This window comes from Schistocerca cancellata, unplaced genomic scaffold (assembly GCF_023864275.1).
Source record: "Schistocerca cancellata isolate TAMUIC-IGC-003103 unplaced genomic scaffold, iqSchCanc2.1 HiC_scaffold_818, whole genome shotgun sequence".
NCBI classification, from domain to species: Eukaryota; Metazoa; Arthropoda; class Insecta; order Orthoptera; family Acrididae; genus Schistocerca; species Schistocerca cancellata.
The window spans coordinates 444,543-464,227 of record NW_026046829.1 but is presented as its reverse complement, the minus strand read 5'-3'; the positions used below and the strand labels follow the sequence as shown (position 1 = coordinate 464,227).

Genomic DNA, 19,685 nt, shown 5'->3' with positions numbered 1-19,685 from the left:
AAAAATTAAAGTAAAACCACCTGCACCATATTCAATATGAAAACCTGAAACTAACTCTGATTCACCTTCGGCAAAGTCAAAAGGAGTACGGTTAGTTTCAGCTAAACAAGAAGCAAAACAAGCTAAAGCTAAAGGAAAAGAAATAGTAATAAATCAACAATAAAGCTGGTAATTTATAAAATCAAACATGTTAAAACTACCAATTAAAATAATTAAAGATAATAAAATTAAAGCCAAACTAACTTCATATGAAATTGTTTGAGCAACAGAACGAAGAGAACCTAATAAAGAATAATTTTAATTAGAAGACCAACCAGCAAGTATAACAGTATAAACACCTAATCTAGTACAACATAAAAAAAACAAAAATCCATAAGAAAAAGAACACATATAAGTAGAGTAAGGGAAAATTACTCAAACAGCCAAGGAAATTATTAAATTTAAAACAGGAGAAAAATAATAAAGTAAATAATTAGATATAATAGGAATTGGCTGCTCCTTACAAATTAACTTAATAGCATCACTAAAGAGCTGAGGAATTCCTACAAAACCTACTTTATTTGGGCCCTTTCGAATTTGGATGTAACCTAAAACCTTACGCTCTAATAAAGTTAAGAAAGCAACACTAATTAAAACACAAATAACTAATAAAAGAAAATTCAAAATAAACATAAATAAATCATAAAGTATCAATACTATTTGTAGAAAAAATCTACATAAATGAATTCTAAATTCAACATATTAATCTGTCAAAATAGTAATTTAATTAATATTAATCAATAAAATAAAAAATATTTTAACCATATGGTCCTTTCGTACTAATATGAATCAATAATCTTAGGATAGAAACCGACCTGGCCCACGCCGGTCTGAACTCAGATCATGTAAGAATTTAAAGGTCGAACAGACCTAATCACTGGGCTACTGCACCCAAAATTTTTCTTAATCCAACATCGAGGTCGCAATCTGCTTTGTCGATATGAGCTCTCAAAAACAATTACGCTGTTATCCCTAAGGTAACTTAATCTTATGATCATAAATTATGGATCAAAACAACAAATATAAATAAATGATATAATAATGAAGAGTTTATTTATTCTTCATGTCACCCCAACAAAACATCATCATTAAATATAGAAAGACAAACAAAAAACTAAATAAAAATAAAATGTTAAGCTCTATAGGGTCTTCTCATCCTAAAGAAAAATTTAAGCTTTTGACTCAAAAGTTAAATTCAAAAATTTATTTAGAGACAGTTGATTTCTCGTCAAGCCATTCATTCCAGCCACTAATTAAGAGACTAATGATTATGCTACCTATGCACGGTCAAAATACCGCGGCTCTTTAAAAATCTGCTCAGTGAGCAGGCCAGACCTCAAAATATTTTCAAGAGGACATGTTTTTGATAAACAGGCGGAAATCAATTTTGCCTAGTTCCTTGCAATAAATTCACAAGGTAAAAATTATATACAAATAAATATACTAATTCTATCATTATTACAAAAATTTTAAAATTAAATAAATAATCTTAATAAAAAACCTAAAATAATTATAAAATCAAAATAAAAAATCATGAACTAAAACGTAATCTTAAAGATAGCTGGTTTAAAGCTTACTATTATATTTTATAAAACAAATTATAGGTTATTAACTACAAAGCTTATCCCTTAAAGAATAAATAAGTTAATATTTATACTTAAAAAATTAAATAAAAACAATTAACTTCAAAAAAGTAAATTTTTTCTTAAGAAACTAGATATCTTGGGAAACGATTAACATCTCATTTCTATAAATAATTTAATAATAATTATGATACATTAACTATAAATTATTTATAAATCAACCCAAATCGAGACAAGTAAAATAAATACTAAAATTTTGATAAACCCTGATACAAAATGTACAATAAATAAAATCTACTTTTAAAAATTTAAAATAATATTTCATAAAACAATTACATTACCAATAAACTATAATCTAAAAAATCAATTCTACAAAATATACTAAGACAAAATTCGACAAAATTATTTTTATTAAATAATTAAATAAACAAAAAATAAATATAATAAAATAAGTAATCAAGATATCCTGATTTGCACAGAAAAATTTCAGTGTAAATGAAACACTTTACTAATAAGTTATATCTTGAAACTCTTACTAGATACACTTTCCAGTATATCTACTATGTTACGACTTATCTCATCTAAATTGAAGATAAATTAAAACAATAAAATAAAATAATCAATAATGAGAGCGACGGGCGATGTGTACACACCTCAGAGCCAATATCAGTTAAATTAAATTACTATCAAATCCTCCTTCATTAACAGTATTTCACCATCAAATCCGTTATAAACAAAAATCTATTGTAACCCACCTCCTCTTAACTATAAGCTGCACCTTGACCTGAAATATTTTATAATTATAAATCTTGAGAATTATAACTCTAAAAAGATTCTCTGATAACGGAGATATACAAACAAATAAATCAAGTAGAGTAAATCGTGTATTATCAATCACGGGGTAGGTTCCTCTGAATGGAATGAGATACCGCCAAATTCTTTGGGTTTAAAGACCTTAACTAATAGTACTCTGGTAAATATAATTAACGTTTAAAATAATAGGGTATCTAATCCTAGTTTATTATTTAAATTTCACAGATTCATAAAAAGAGCTATAAATAAATTTTAACATTTCACCTTACAAATTTATATTTTAACCCTAAAAATATAAACAACTGTTTTAACCAATAATATTCACTTGTATCAATCATATAACCGCGGCTGCTGGCACGAATTATGCCGATACTAAATCAATTGCTAATCCAAAATCACTTGATAATTAAATCAAATTACTGCAAAATAAAACATTTAGTTTAAAAAACTTACATATAATACAAAGAAAAAGTGAATAAATAAGCAAGAATAAAACATTTGGAAACAAAATAAGAAATTAAAAAATTTTTAAAATTAAGAAAAAATAAAAGATTCCAATATTTAAAGACAAAAAGAAAAAAAAACACAAATAGTGACAATAAAAAAAAAGAAACGCGCCCTCGAATGACCACAACAACTTCTCTATTATATATAAATAAAGATTAATATGGAACATGTATACCAATAATAGTATTATATTCTTTCTTATTTAATCTTTCTTTTCACTAATAATAAAGAAAGATTAAATAATATAATAAATATATTTTATACAATTATGTAAATTAATGTGTTATGTGTTTAATATAAAATTAACTTTATATTAAGTTAACTTAAATATTAATTAATTAAATAATTTAATTATAGAAAATATATATAATTATATTATTATAATTAATATAATTAATTATATTAATATAATATTTTATATTTAATAATATAGATTATATTTATTATATCCAATTATAATAATATTTAATATTAATTTATATATTATTATATAATTTATAATATAATAATTTCTTTTAAGCTAAAAACATAAGTAGCTATAATCCAAGGTAAATAAATGTATTAAAATAATCACTTAATAATAATAAAATAACATTATAAGTATTTAAATTTTATTAAATGTAATATATTAATATAAATTATTTATTGTATTAAATATATAATATATGCTCAAATTATCCGAACCGAGATAAATTAATTAGAAATAACCAAAATAATACATAAACAAATTTTCAAAAAATTTTTTAATATATATTAAATTTAAAAAAATGAAGTGCCTGATTAAAGGGTTACCTTGATAGGGTAAATCAAGTAAATAAAAATTACCTTCATTAAAAATTACATAAGACAGAATTAAACTACCTCCTTTAGTATCAAAAACTAATGTGCATCATACACCTTAATGCAAAAATGTAAGCTAAACAAGCTAATGGGTTCATACCCCATTTATAGAGGTATCAATCCTCTCCTTTTTAATGACCAACAACTCTACAAAACTTCTCTTCCTATCAACATTAATGATAGGAACGATCCTGTCCATTTCATCAAACTCCTGATTTGGAGTTTGAATAGGACTTGAGATCAACTTACTTTCATTTATTCCGCTCCTAACAAGAAATAAAAATATAATAATAAATGAATCATCAATTAAATATTTTATTGTCCAAGCAATAGCATCGACAATGCTATTATTTTCAATTTTGCTGATTCAAATAAAATATCCAATAGGATAAGAAACAGAATTTATTCCATCAATAATAATCAGATCTAGATTATTATTAAAGATCTGGGCTGCACCTTTCCATTTCTGATTTCCAGAAGTAATAGGAGCTTCAAGATGAAATAACTGTTTAACACTAATAACATGACAAAAAATTGCCCCAATAATGGTGTTATCTTATTGTACTCAATTAAGAACTTTCGTTTGAACAATTATCATTGTAAGAATTATTATTGGGGCAATAGGTGGTTTAAATCAAACATCTCTACGACAACTTCTAGCATATTCCTCAATTAGACATTTAGGGTGAATAATTAGATCTCTAACAGTTAGAGAAAACATCTGAGAACTATACTTTATTATTTACTCTCTATTAAGATTAATTATGGTCTTATTATTTAAGCAAATAAATCTATTTTTTATAAACCAAATTTATTCAGCCAGAAATATAAAAACTGAAATTAAATTCATTTTTATCTCTTCTATCCCTAGGTGGTTTGCCACCATTCCTTGGATTTCTACCAAAATGAATTGTAATACAATCTTTAATAGAAAATAACATAACAACTATTATAACCATTATGGTTGTATTAACTACAATTACCGTATTTACTCGAATCTAAGCCGCACTCGAATCTAAGCCGCACCTGAAAAATGAGACTCGAAATACAGGAAAAAAAAATTACCCGAATCTAAGCCGCACCTGAAATTTGAGACTCGAAATTCAAGGGGAGAGAAAAGTTGTAGGCCGCACCTTCAAATCGAAACAAAGTTGGTCCATTGTAATATGAGACACAATTTAGGTCGAATGAATGATGATACAGCTACAGTAGTTTGGTTCGAGTCGTAAGCTTAGCAGTTAAGCTTTACCACGTAGCTATTGCTATGCGTCAGGCGCTCCGTCCGTATTTATACGGGTGCCCTTCCTTTTTCACGTGCTTCGTCTGGTTTGAATCGATTGCTTATTTTGCTTTGATCTGATAAGTGCCGTTTTCATTGTTATAGGTGTTTGCGTCACTCTTAAGCTGAAAATGCATTACTGCACTGTGTCATGCATTGTTTGTCGCATTGTGTGTTTACGGCCTGTCGCAGCTCACGGCATGGCTTGCTTTTGTGCGCGCTACCGCCGCGTACAATTAAAAAAAAAGAGAGGAATCGTCTCATTAGTGAAACAATGGCAAGAGACTGCTATTTGTTGTTACTTACACTGCTGCTTTCTTTGATAATGATCAACAAGAATCAAATAATAGACTGCGTATGATAGAACATGTTTTGAACGAGAGTTGGGCGAAAATTTTTCTCTGTTTGAAAAGCTTTGCGGCCGCTTCTTTATTCATCAAATTCTGCACAGAAATTAGAGTCATCTTAGATTTAAAAATCTAGTCACTTGCCGTGCTTCATTTCTGACTGTATCACTATTAGGCATAAGAATAATATGAATATAAACATGACATGATATGTATATTCTTCCGCGTTTGCTGTTGTCTCACTCTAGTTTCGTAGTTTATTTGGCAGACAGGATTTAAATGAGTTAGCAGCAAACACAAAAGAATACATGGCAAAATGTTTATATTCGTATTAGTCTTATGGTGAAGAGAATACTGTATGTGATTCAAATTTCATCAGGTTCCTATTAGCAACCATCTCTTCTCAAACATAGGAAAACATTCAGAACGTAGAGTTGGCCATATTGACAAACATCCCAAACAGTCTTGCCAGTCAGATTTTCGTAGTACACTGAAATTGTGCTACATTCGAAGATGAACAATACGGAATTTGTATTTACTTCGTTGGATAATGTATGAAAATGCAGTGGTCGAAACTCGCGGCGGAGGAAAAAAGCTCGTCTTCAACTTTTTTTTTTAAATTTATTTACTGACGCAGAGGTTTTGGCCTACAGAGCATGCTGCGTAGCGCTACATATATTCGATGGCAGAAGTTAGTTTTGGCGGCATGTACCAACATTTTTCATAACTTCCGCTTGCTTTGCACTCGATTCTAAGCCGCAGGCGGTTTTTTGGATTACGAAAACCGGAAAAAAAGTGCGGCTTAGATTCGAGTAAATACGGTACACTTTATTATTATATACGTATTAGATTCTCAGCCCTAATTATGTCATATACAGAAAATTCATGATCTATAAAAATAAAGTCTCAAAAATCAAGAATTATTCTCCCTATAACAGTAATAATTCCAACAATAGGATTAATCTCAACATCAACCTTAATCTCATTATACTAAGGACTTAAGTTAACTAAACTAATAACCTTCAAAGTTATAATTAAAAGAATAATCTTTTAGGCCTTAGTAAAATTTCACACCTCTATAATTGCAGTCTAGAATCACATTTGAATATAAGGCCTAAACATCATGGTAAGAGAGAAACATCTCATAAGTAGATTTACAGTCTACCACCTTAAATTCAGCCATCTTACCGCAAAAATGATTATTCTCAACAAACCATAAGGATATTGGTACTTTATACTTCTTATTTGGAGCGTGAGCAGGAATAGTAGGAACATCAATAAGAATACTTATTCGTGCTGATCTCGGCCAACCAGGATCTCTAATTGGAGATGACCAATTCTATAATGTTATTATTACAGCACACGCATTTGTAATAATTTTTTTTATAGTAATACCTATTATAATTGGTGGATTTGGTAATTGGCTCGTACCATTAATAATTGGTGCACCAGATATGGCATTCCCACGAATAAATAATATAAGTTTTTGATTATTACCACCTTCACTAACCCTTCTTCTTACATCTTCTATAGTAGATAGTGGTGCTGGTACAGGGTGAACAGTTTACCCCCCTCTTGCAGGAGCTATCGCACATGGAGGAGCATCTGTAGACCTGGCTATTTTCTCACTTCACTTAGCAGGTGTATCATCTATTCTTGGTGCAGTAAACTTCATTAAAACAGCAATTAATATACGATCAGAAAGTATAACTCTAGATCAAACACCTTTATTTGTATGATCCGTAGCTATTACAGCTCTTCTCCTCCTTTTGTCGCTTCCAGTATTAGCAGGAGCGATTACTATACTACTAACAGATCGAAACTTAAATACATAATTCTTTGACCCTGTGGGAGGAGGTGACCCAATTCTATATCAACACCTATTTTGATTCTTTGGGCACCCAGAAGTTTACATTTTAATTCTTCCAGGATTTGGAATTACCTCTCACATTGTATGTCAAGAAAGAGGAAAAATTGAATCATTTGGAACACTAGGTTTAATTTATGCTATATTATCAATTGGACTAATAGGATTTATTGTATGAGCACACCACATATTTACAGTAGGAATAGACGTTGACACACGAGCTTACTTTACATCAGCAACAATAATTATTGCTGTACCTACATGAATTAAGGTATTCAGATGATTAGCTACACTATATGGAACTAAATTCAAATTCAATCCACCACTATTATGAGCTTTAGGATTTATTTTTCTATTCACAATTGGTGGACTAACAGGGTTAGTATTAGCAAACTCATCACTTGACATCGTATTACACGATACATATTATGTAGTAGCCCACTTCCATTACGTATTATCTATAGGAGCAGTATTTGCAATCATAGGAGGTGTTATTCAATGATACCCATTATTTACAGGATTAACTATAAATAATACATGATTAAAATCCAATTTACAATTATATTTATTGGGGTAAACTTAACATTCTTCCCTCAACACTTCCTAGGACTAGCAGGAATACCACGACGATATTCAGCTTATCCAGATGCATATACATCATGAAATGTAGTGTCAAGAATTGGATCTACAATTTCTATTGTGGGAATCATTATATTTATTGTAATTATATGAGAAAGAATGGTTACAAACCGAGCAATCATATTTAGAGCTAATATAAGAAGATCAACAGAATGATTACAAAATAACCCGCCTGCAGAACACAGCTACTCAGAACTACCATTAATTTCTAGATTCTAATATGGCAGATTAGTGCAGTAGATTTAAGCTCTATAAATAAAGGTTTGACCTTTTATTAGAAAATTTATTAATGGCAACATGATCAAATTTATCCCTTCAAGATGGAGCTTCCCCATTAATGGAGCAACTATCATTCTTCCATGATCATACTATAGTCGTATTATTATTAATTACAGTAATTGTAGGTTATGCTCTAAGTTATATATTATTTATTGCCTATACAAACCGAAACATACTTCACGGACATTTAATTGAAACAATCTGAACAGCACTGCCAGCAATTACACTAATTTTCATTGCACTCCCATTATTACGACTACTATATTTACTTGATGATTCAGTAAATGCAATAATCACAATTAAAACAATTGGACGACAATGATACTGAAGATATGAATATTCAGACTTTATAGATGTAGAATTTGACACTTATATAACACCAGAACAAGACCTAGAAAATGACGGATTTCGATTCCTAGATGTAGATAACCGAACAATTCTACCAATAAATACGGAAGAGCATCAGACGTTCTACACTCATGAGCAGTACCTGCATTAGGGGTTAAAATTGACGCAACGCCAGGTCGACTAAACCAAGGAACATTTACAATAAACCGACCTGGATTGTTCTTTGGACAATGCTCAGAAATCTGTGGAGCGAACCACAGATTCATACCAATTGTAATTGAAATAACTTCAGTAAACTTATTTATCAAGTGATTATCTAAGATAATCTAAGGAGTTAGTTAAAATATATAACATTAGAGTGTCAATCTAAAATAACTAAACAATTAGTACACCTTGAAATACATCAGATGACTGAAAGTAAGTAATGGTATCTTAAACCAAAAAATAGTAAATTAATGACTACTTCTGATGGGGAAATTTAATCCAAATCCCTCAAATATCCCCTCTCATATGATTCTCCCTATTCATTATATTTTCGGCTACATTAATTTTATTTAATCAAATAAACTTTTTTCATTTATACCAAATCTTATTAAAAGAGCAGAAAAAAGAACAATTGATATAAAAAACTTAAATTGAAAATGATAACAAATTTATTTCCAACATTTGACCCATCAACTAATATCTTCAATTTATCTTTAAATTGAACTAGAACATTCTTAGGATTATTATTAATCCCATCAACGTTTTGACTTACACCATCACGAATTAATTTTATTTGAAATAAACTAAACTTAACCTTACACAATGAATTTAAAACATTACTAGGACCAAAATCATTTAATGGAACAACATTCATCTTCATTTCAATCTTTATTATAATACTATTTAATAATTTCATAGGATTATTCCGTTACATTTTTACTAGAACAAGACATTTAGCATTAACATTTGCAATCGCTCTACCTATATGATTAAGATTTATGTTATTTGGATGAATTAATCATACCAATCATATATTTGCACACCTTGTTCCTCAAGGAATACCACCTGCATTAATATCAATTATTGTATTAATTGAAACAATTAGAAATGTCATTCGACCGGGTACATTAGCAGTACGAATAGCAGCAAATATAATTGCAGGACACTTACTATTAACATTACTAGGAAATACAGGACCGTCTATAGCAATAAACTTAATTTCACTATTAATTATTGGACAAATACTTCTATTAATTCTAGAATCAGCAGTAGCAATCATTCAAGCTTATGTTTTCTCAATTTTAAGAACTTTATACTCTAGAGAAGTATACTAAACCTATGTTAACAACTCACTCAAACCACCCATTCCACTTAGTAGATTACAGGCCTTGACCATTAACAGGAGCAATTGGAGCAATAGTTTTAGTATCAGGATTAGCAAAATGATTTCACCTATTTAACACTAACTTATTCATAATTGGATTTGGAATTACCTTACTAACTATAATCCAATGATGATGAGATGTAGTACGAGAAGGAACATACCAAGGACTTTATACAGGTTTTGTATCAATTGGATTACGATGAGGGATAATTTTATTTATTGCATCAGAAGTACTATTCTTCGTTTCATTTTTCTGAGCTTTTTTAGAAGAAGACTAGCACCTACTATTGAACTAGGAATATTATGACCTCCAATAGGACTCCAACCTTTTCATCCTACACAAATTCCATTACTTAATACAGCTATTCTTTTAGCATCAGGAGTAACAGTAACATGAGCACATCAAAGTTTAATAGTATCTAATCATACTCAAGCATTACATGGACTATTCTTCACAGTATTACTAGGACTATACTTCACTATACTTCAAGCATATGAGTATTGAGAAGCACCCTTCACCATTGCAGACGCAGTTTATGGATCAACATTCTTTGTTGCAACAGGATTCCATGGGCTACATGTAATTATCGGAACAATCTTCTTATCAACATGTCTACTTCGACATTCAATAAACCAATTCTCACCAAGACACCACTTTGGATTTGAAGCAGCAGCATGATATTGACACTTTGTAGATGTAGTGTGATTATTCTCATACATCTCTATTTATTGATGAGGTAGATAATTGTTTTTCTAGTATAAATAGTACATTTGACTTCCAATCAAAAAGCTTGATATTAATCAAGAAAAACAATCCTAATTTTATCTACAAGAATTTTTTATTAGATTTATTATTCCAATAATTGTTATAATCCTTGCAACAACACTATCAAAAAAATTAATTAATGACCGAGACAAAAGATCACCATTTGAGTGTGGATTTGACCCAAAAAGATCAGCACGAATACCCTTCTCACTTCGATTCTTCTTAATTGCAGTAATTTTCTTAATTTTTGACATAGAAATCGCACTAATCCTTCCAATTGTAATTATTTTTAAAACTTCAGATATTATAATCTGAACAATATCAACAATATTTTTTATTATAGTATTACTAGGAGGACTATACCATGAATGAAATCAAGGAGCCTTACAATGAGCAGAATAAAGGGTAATAGTTAACAATAACATTTCGGTTGCATTCAAAAAGTATTGATATAATCAATCAACCTTAAATAGAATAAGAAGCGAAATATTGCAGTCAGTTTCGACCTGGAAGGTTGGTAAATAAAATACCCTTATTCTTATTAATTGAAGCCAAAAAGAGGTGTATTACTGTTAATAATATAATTGAACTATAAAGTTCCAATTAAGGAAATGTAAAGTCAATATGAAAGATGCTAACTCTTTATATTAGCGGTTAAATTCACCTACCAAATTTAAAGAAGGAGGAGAAGCTATATTAGAAGAGCTCAAAAGGAATCATCATAAAGCCATTCTTGGTATCAAATTAATCATACCCTTGTTAATTAATAACCTTCGTCTACCTAAACGCTCATAAATAATATTAGATAAACAAAATAAACCAGAAGAACACAAACCATGACCAACCATTAAAGAAAGAGAACCTATACAACCCCATCAATTCATAGTCATCAGTCCTCTAATAACTATACTTATATGAGCAACAGAAGAATATGCAATTAAAGACTTTAAATCAACCTAACAATAACACCACCAGATAAGCCTAAAGACAATCAAAAATAATTAAACTTTAAACCCAAATAAGAAATAACCTTCATAACACGAAAAATAACATAACCACCTAACACCAGCAACAATCATTCTACCTGAAATAGGGGCCTCAACATGAGCCTTAGGAAGCCATAAATGAACCAAAAATATCGGCATCTTAACTAAAAAGGCAAGAATTATAAACACATAAAATATAAAATAATAAGAACCAAAATCAACCAATAAAGGAAAATACAAAGTATTAGAAAAATCACAAACCCTAAATAAAAATAATAATAAAGGCAATCTAGCAACCAGAGTATAAAAAATTAAATAAACTCCAGCCTGTAAACGTTCAGGTTGATAACCTCAACCTAAAATCAAAAGTAATGTACGAACTAATCTAGCCTAAAAAAAATATAAAAAGAAAGAAGACTCAATCTAGCAAAAGAACAATAAAGCATAATCATTAAAATTAAGACTATAAAGACAAAAAAATTAGAATGATAAGAACTTAAATAAACTGAAACTCTAGCAGTAATTATTAAAGAACAAATTCAAAAACTAAGCAAAATCAAACTAAAAGAAAAATAATCAATACCAAAATAATATCTAATCATATTCAAATCCGCATATGAATAAACACAAACCATAAAAACAAAACTAGACATAAACATTAAAGAACGAACCAATCATCAACAATTATTAACCAAACAAAGAGGAATCAAAAAAATAGTTATAAATAAATACTTTAACATAAAGATAGACCAAAAGAATTAAAAAAATCATTCCCATGAGAACGAATTATTGAAACTAAAATAGAAAGACCTAAAGCACCTTCACAAACAGAAAAAACCAAAAAAATAACAGGAAAAAAATAATCATAATCAAACTCAATAAGAAAAACAATAATTAATATAAATAAAGAAAGAACAATATATTCTAATCTCAAAAGAACCATTAATAAATGCTTATGTTTAGAGGAAAAAACATAAACACCAGCAAAATAAATCAATAAAGAACTAAAGACAGAGAATATAAATATTAGTTTTAATAGTTTAAAAAAAATGCCGGTCTTGTAAACCGGAAATGAGTTCAGCCCCCACTTTTAAAACTTCAGAGGTGGAAAAGCTTTCCATCATCGGTCCCCAAAACCGATATTTTAATAAACTAACCCCTGAAATTATCAAAATAATAATTATATCACTATCAAACGTAATAAATATTAATTTTATTAAATTAAGACACCCAATATCAATAATGCTTTTCATAATCCTTAAACTTTTTTAGTCGGGCTAATAACAGGAACAATAATGGAAAGATATTGATTATCATATATTTTATTTTTACGTTTCTTGGTGGTATATTAGTTCTATTTATTTATATTACGAGAATTGCATCAAACGAAATATTTCAACCTAAATCAATTACAATAATTATTACCTTAACTATATGAGTATTTATTATATCAATATTAATTATTCTAGATATAACAATATTTATAGACTTTTTAAAAAATACTGAAACTATAAATATTGATAACTCAATCAATTATCAAGAAATAACAATATCTTTAGAAAAACTATATAATAGACCAACATTTATTATTACAATAATAATAATAATTTATTTATTTTTGGCACTATTAGCAGTTGTTAAAATCACCAATATTAACCAGGGGCCTATTCGTAAAATAAGATAATTTACTAATGAATAAACCCTTACAATTAAGACATCCTTTAATTAAAATCATTAATAACTCTTTAGTTGATTTACCTGCACCAACAAATATTTCATTTTGACGAAATTTTGGGTCCCTACTAGGACTATGTTTAGTAATTCAAGTTGTAACCGGACTATTTTTAGCTATACATTATACATCAAATATTGAAATAGCGTTTAGTAGTGTAGTTCACATCTGCCGAGACGTAAATAATGGTTGAATTATTCGAACCTTACACGCAAATGGAGCTTCTATATTTTAAATTTGTATTTATTTACATGTAGGACGAGGAATTTACTACGGATCCTACATATACATGCACACCTGAATAATTGGTACAGTAATTCTATTCTTAGTTATAGCAACCGCATTTATAGGATACGTTTTACCTTGAGGTCAAATCTCATTCTGAGGTGCGACAGTAATTACTAATTTATTATCAGCAATTCCATATTTAGGAACAGATTTAGTTCAATGGGTATGAGGAGGGTTTGCTGTTGATAATGCAACATTAAACCGATTCTTTACATTCCATTTTGTACTACCGTTTATTATTGCTGCCATGGCAGCAATTCATTTATTTTTCCTCCACCAAACATGGTCTAATAACCCTTTAGGACTAAATGCAGATATTGAAAAAATCCCGTTTCACCCATACTTTACTTTCAAGGACTCTATTACATTTGTATTAATAACATCATTATTAATTATATTATGTTTCATTAATCCTTACCTTCTAGGGGATCCAGATAATTTTGTACCTGCTAACCCATTAGCAACTCCCGTCCATATCCAACCAGAATGATATTTCTTATTTGCATATGCAATTCTACGATCAATCCCTAATAAGCTAGGGGGTGTTATTGCACTATTCTTATCAATTAGAATCTTAATAATTTTACCATTTTATAATAAAACACCATTTCGAGGTATTCAACTCTATCCTATTAATCAAATTTTATTCTCAATTATAGTTATTGTTGTATGCTTATTAACATGAATTGGTAAACGACCTGTTGAAGAACCTTATATTATAACAGGACAAATCTTAACAGTTATCTACTTTACATACTTCTTAATTAATGTACATATTGCAAACACATGAGATAAACTAATTAAGGAATAATAAGTTAACTAGCTTAGGAAAAGCATATGTTTTGAAAACATAAAACTAGACGTTTAACTCTTCTATTAACTTTTCTTAAAAAATTTCACTAAATAACTGAAATAAATAAAATCTTTAAACCGACAAAGAAAATAAAAAAATTTAAAGATATAGGCAAAAAACTTTTTCAAGCTAAGTACATTAACTTATCATAACGAAAACGTGGTAATGTTCCCCGAACTCAAATAACCCCAAAGGACATTACAGCAAGCTTAATAAAAAATATAAAAGAATAAAAATCACCACCTAAAAAAATTAAAGCTAATAATATTCTTATAAAAACAATTCTTGTATACTCAGCTAAAAAAATTAAAGTAAATCCACCTGCACTATATTCAATATTAAAACCTGAAACTAACTCAGATTCACCTTTGGCAAAGTCAAAAGGAGTACGGTTAGTTTCAGTTAAACAAGAAGCAAAACAAGCTAAAGCTAAAGGAAAAGAAATAGTAATAAATCAACAATAAAGCTGGTAATTTATAAAATCAAACATGTTAAAACTACCAATTAAAATAATTAAAGATAATAAAATTAAATCCAAACTAACTTCATATGAAATTGTTTGAGCAACAGAACGAAGAGAACCTAATAAAGAATAATTTGAATTAGAAGACCAACCAGCAATTATAACAGTATAAACACCAAATCTAGTACAACATAAAAAAAACAAAAATCCGTAAGAAAAAGAACACATATAAGTCAAGTAAGGGAAAATTACTCAAACAGCCAAGGAAATTATTAAATTAAAAACAGGAGAAAAATAATAAAGTAAATAATTAGATATAATAGGAATTGGCTGCTCCTTACAAATTAACTTAATAGCATCACTAAAGGGCTGAGGAATTCCTACAAAACCTACTTTATTTGGGCCCTTTCGAATTTGGATGTAACCTAAAACCTTACGTTCTAATAAAAATAATAAAGCAACACTAATTAAAACACAAATAACTAATAAAAGAAAATTCAAAATAAACATACATAAATCATAAAGTATCAATACTATTTGTAGAAAAAATCTACATAAATGAATTCTAAATTCAACACATTAATCTGTCAAAATAGTAATTTAATTAATATTAATCAATAAAATAAAAAAAAATTTTAACCATATGGTCCTTTCATACTAATATGAATCAATAATCTTAGGATAGAAACCGACCTGGCTCACGCCGGTCTGAACTCAGATCATGTAAGAATTTAAAGGTCGAACAGACCTAATCACTGGGCTACTGCACCCAAAATTTTTCTTAATCCAACATCGAGGTCGCAATCTGCTTTGTCGATATGAGCTCTCAAAAACAATTACGCTGTTATCCCTAAGGTAACTTAATCTTATGATCATAAATTATGGATCAAAACAACAAACATAAATAAATGATATAATAATGAAGAGTTTATTTATTCTTCATGTCACCCCAACAAAACATCATCATTAAATATAGAAAGACAAACAAAAAACTATATAAAAATAAAATGTTAAGCTCTATAGGGTCTTCTCGTGCTAAAGAAAAATTTAAACTTTTTGAATCAAAAGTTAAATTCAAAAATTTATTAAGAGACAGTTGATTTCTCGTCAAGCCATTCATTCCAGCCACTAATTAAGAGACTAATGATTATGCTACCTTTGCACGGTCAAAATACCGCGGCTCTTTAAAAATCTGCTCAGTGAGCAGGCCAGACCTCAAAGTATTTTCAAGAGGACATGTTTTTGATAAACAGGCGGAAATCAATTTTGCCTAGTTCCTTATAATAAATTCACAAGGTAAAAATTATATACAAATAACTATACTAATTCTATCATTATTACAAAAATTTTAAAATTAAATAAATGATCTTAATAAAAAACCTAAAATAATTATAAAATCAAAATCAAAAATAATGAACTAAAACGTAATCTTAAACATAGCTGGTTTAAAGCTTACTATTATATTTTATAAAACAAATTATAGGTTATTAACTTCAAAGCTTATCCCTTAAAGAATAAATAAGTTAATATTTATACTTAAGAAAATTAAATAAAAACAATTAACTTCAAAAATTAAATTTTTTCTTAAGAAACTACATATCTTGGGAAACGATTAGCATCTCATTTCTATAAATAATTTAATAATAATTATGATACATTAACTATAAATTATTTATAAATCAACCCAAATAGAGACAAGTAAAATAGATACTAAAATTTTGATAAACCCTGATACAAAAGGTACAATAAATAAAATCTATTTTAATAATTTAAAATAATATTTCATAAAACAATTACATTACCAATAAACTATAATCTAAAAAATCAATTCTACAAAATATACTAAGACAAAATTCGACAAAATTATTTTTATTAAATAATTAACTAAACAAAAAATAAATATAATAAAATAAGTAGTCAAGATATCCTGATTTGCACAGAAAAATTTTCAGTGTAAATGAAACACTTTACTAATAAGTTATATCTTGAAACTCATACTAGATACACTTTCCAGTACATCTACTATGTTACGACTTATCTCATCTAAATTGAAGCTAAATTAAAACAATAAAATAGAATAATCAATAATGAGAGCGACGGGCGATGTGTACACACCTCAGAGCCAATATCAGTTAAATTAAATAAATTAAATTACTATGAAATCCTCCTTCATTAACAGTATTTCACCATCAAATCCGTTATAAACAAAAATCTATTGTAACCCACCTCCTCTTAACTATAAGCTGCACCTTGACCTGAAATATTTTATAATTATTAATCTTGTGAATTATAGCTCTAAAAAGATTCTCTGATAACGGAGATATACAAACAAATAAATGAAGTAGAGTAAATCGTGTTTTATCAATCACGGGGTAGGTTCCTCTGAATGGAATGAGATACCGCCAAATTCTTTGGGTTTAAAGACCTTAACTAATAGTACCCTGGTAAATATAATTAACATTTAAAATAATAGGGTATCTAATCCTAGTTTATTATTTAAATTTCACAGATTCATAAAAAGAGCTATAAATAAATTTTAACATTTCACCTTACAAATTTATATTTTAACCCTAAAAATATAAACAACTGTTTAAACCAATAATACTCACTTGTATCAATCATATAACTGCGGCTGCTGGCACGAATTATGCCAATAATAAATCAATTGCTAAATCCAAAATCACTTGATAATTAAATAAAATTACTGCAAAATAGAGCATTTAGTTTAACAAAACTTGCATATAATACAAAGAAAAAGTGAATAAATAAGCAAGAATAAAACTTTTGGAAGCAAAATAAGAAATTAAAAAATTTTTAAAATTAAGAAAAAATAAAAGATTCAGATTTTTTTTAAAAAAAAGAAAAAAAACACATATAGTGACAAAAAAAATCGCGCCCTCGAATGACCACAACAACTTCTCAATTATATATAAATAAACATTAATATGGATTAATGGTTGGTCATGGTTTGTGTTCTTCTGGTTTATTTTGTTTATCTAATATTATTTATGAGCGTTTAGGCAGACCAAGATTATTAACTAACAAGGGTATAATTAATTTGATACCAAGAATGGCTTTATGATGATTCCTTTTGAGCTCTTCTAATATAGCTGCTCCTCCTTCTTCAAATTTGGTAGGTGAACTTAGATTATTAAATAGAATTATGTCTTGATCTTCTTTTAGATTTTTTCTTTCATTTTTTTGTCTTTTTTTAGAGCTTTATACATGTATTCTTATTCTCAACATGGTAATTATTATTCTGGTGTTTATACTTGTTCTCTTGGTTATTTTCGTTAATATCATCTTTTACTTTTACATTGATTACCTTTAAATATTCTTTGTTTAAAGGGGGAGTATTTTTTTGTTTAGGTTGCTTAAGTATTTTAATTAAAAATGTTGTTTTGTGGAATCAATGATATGAATTTTTTCATCTTAGGCCGTGAATTTGTTTTCTATTTGTTCTTTGAGTTTTTTTTTCTTTATTTTTTTCTAGAACTGTAATTTTTATTTTGGGTATTTATTATTTAATAATTGATTATAGAGTTTTTGTTGAATGAGAACTTTTTAATTTAAATGGTTCTATGGTTGCTATGACTTTAATTTTGGATTGAATGTCTCTTATTTTTATGTCTTTTGTTATGTATATTTCTGCTTTGGTTATTTATTATAGAGAGGACTATATATTGGGAGAAAAAAATATAAATCGTTTTATTATTATTGTTTTAATATTTATTCTTTCTATAGGTTTTTTAATTATTAGTCCTAATTTGATTAGAATTTTATTAGGATGGGATGGTTTAGGTTTAGTTTCTTATTGTTTAGTTATTTATTACCAAAATGTGAAATCTTATAGTGCGGGTATATTAACTGCACTTTCTAATCGTATTGGTGATGTTGCTATTTTAATTTCTATTGCTTGAATATTAAATTTTGGTGGTTGAAATTACATTTATTATTATGATTTTATTTCTAATTCTTTTGAAATAAAGCTTATTACTATATTAATTGTTTTAGCAGCTATAATTAAAAGAGCCCAAATTCCCTTTTCTTCTTGGCTTCCTGCTGCTATAGCTGCTCCTACTCCTGTTTCTGCTTTGGTTCATTCTTCTACTCTTGTTACTGCTGGGGTTTATTTATTAATTCGTTTCAGACCAATATTAGATACTTATAATTGTGGTTGATTTTACCTTTTAATTGGTTCTATAACTATATTTATGGCTGGTTTAGGGGCAAATTTTGAATTTGATTTGAAGAAAATTATTGCTCTTTCTACTTTAAGACAACTTGGTTTAATAATAAGAATTTTGGCTATGGGTTACCCCAAACTTGCATTTTTTCATTTATTCGCTCATGCTTTATTTAAGGCTTTATTGTTTATATGTGCAGGTTCAGTAATTCATAATTTAAAGGATTCTCAGGACACTCCTTTTATAGTTTCTATTGTTAATTGTATGCATTTAACTTCAGTTTGTTTTAATGTTTCTAGTTTGTCTTTGTGTGGTATACCATTTTTAGCTGTTTTTTATTAAAAGTATTTAATTCTTGAAATGGTTTGTTTAAGATGAATTAATGGTTTTAATATTTTTCTTTATTTCTTTTCTACTGGCTTAACTGCTTCTTATTCTTTTCGTCTTTTTTATTATTCAATGTCTGGTGATAATAATTTTTATTCTAGACTTTCTTTTGA

At 28.1% G+C, this 19,685-nt stretch overlaps 1 long non-coding RNA gene across 1 annotated transcript; it reads right to left on the bottom strand.

Moving 5' to 3' along the window:
• Nucleotides 1–2,407: 2,407 nt before the first annotated feature.
• Nucleotides 2,408–17,611, bottom strand: LOC126143521 (uncharacterized). Its single transcript, XR_007529744.1, has 2 exons — nucleotides 17,424–17,611; nucleotides 2,408–2,576 (listed from the first exon to the last, which is right to left on the bottom strand). It is a non-coding gene; the product is annotated as an uncharacterized LOC126143521 (long non-coding RNA).
• Between the last annotated feature and the right edge of the window lie 2,074 nt (nucleotides 17,612–19,685).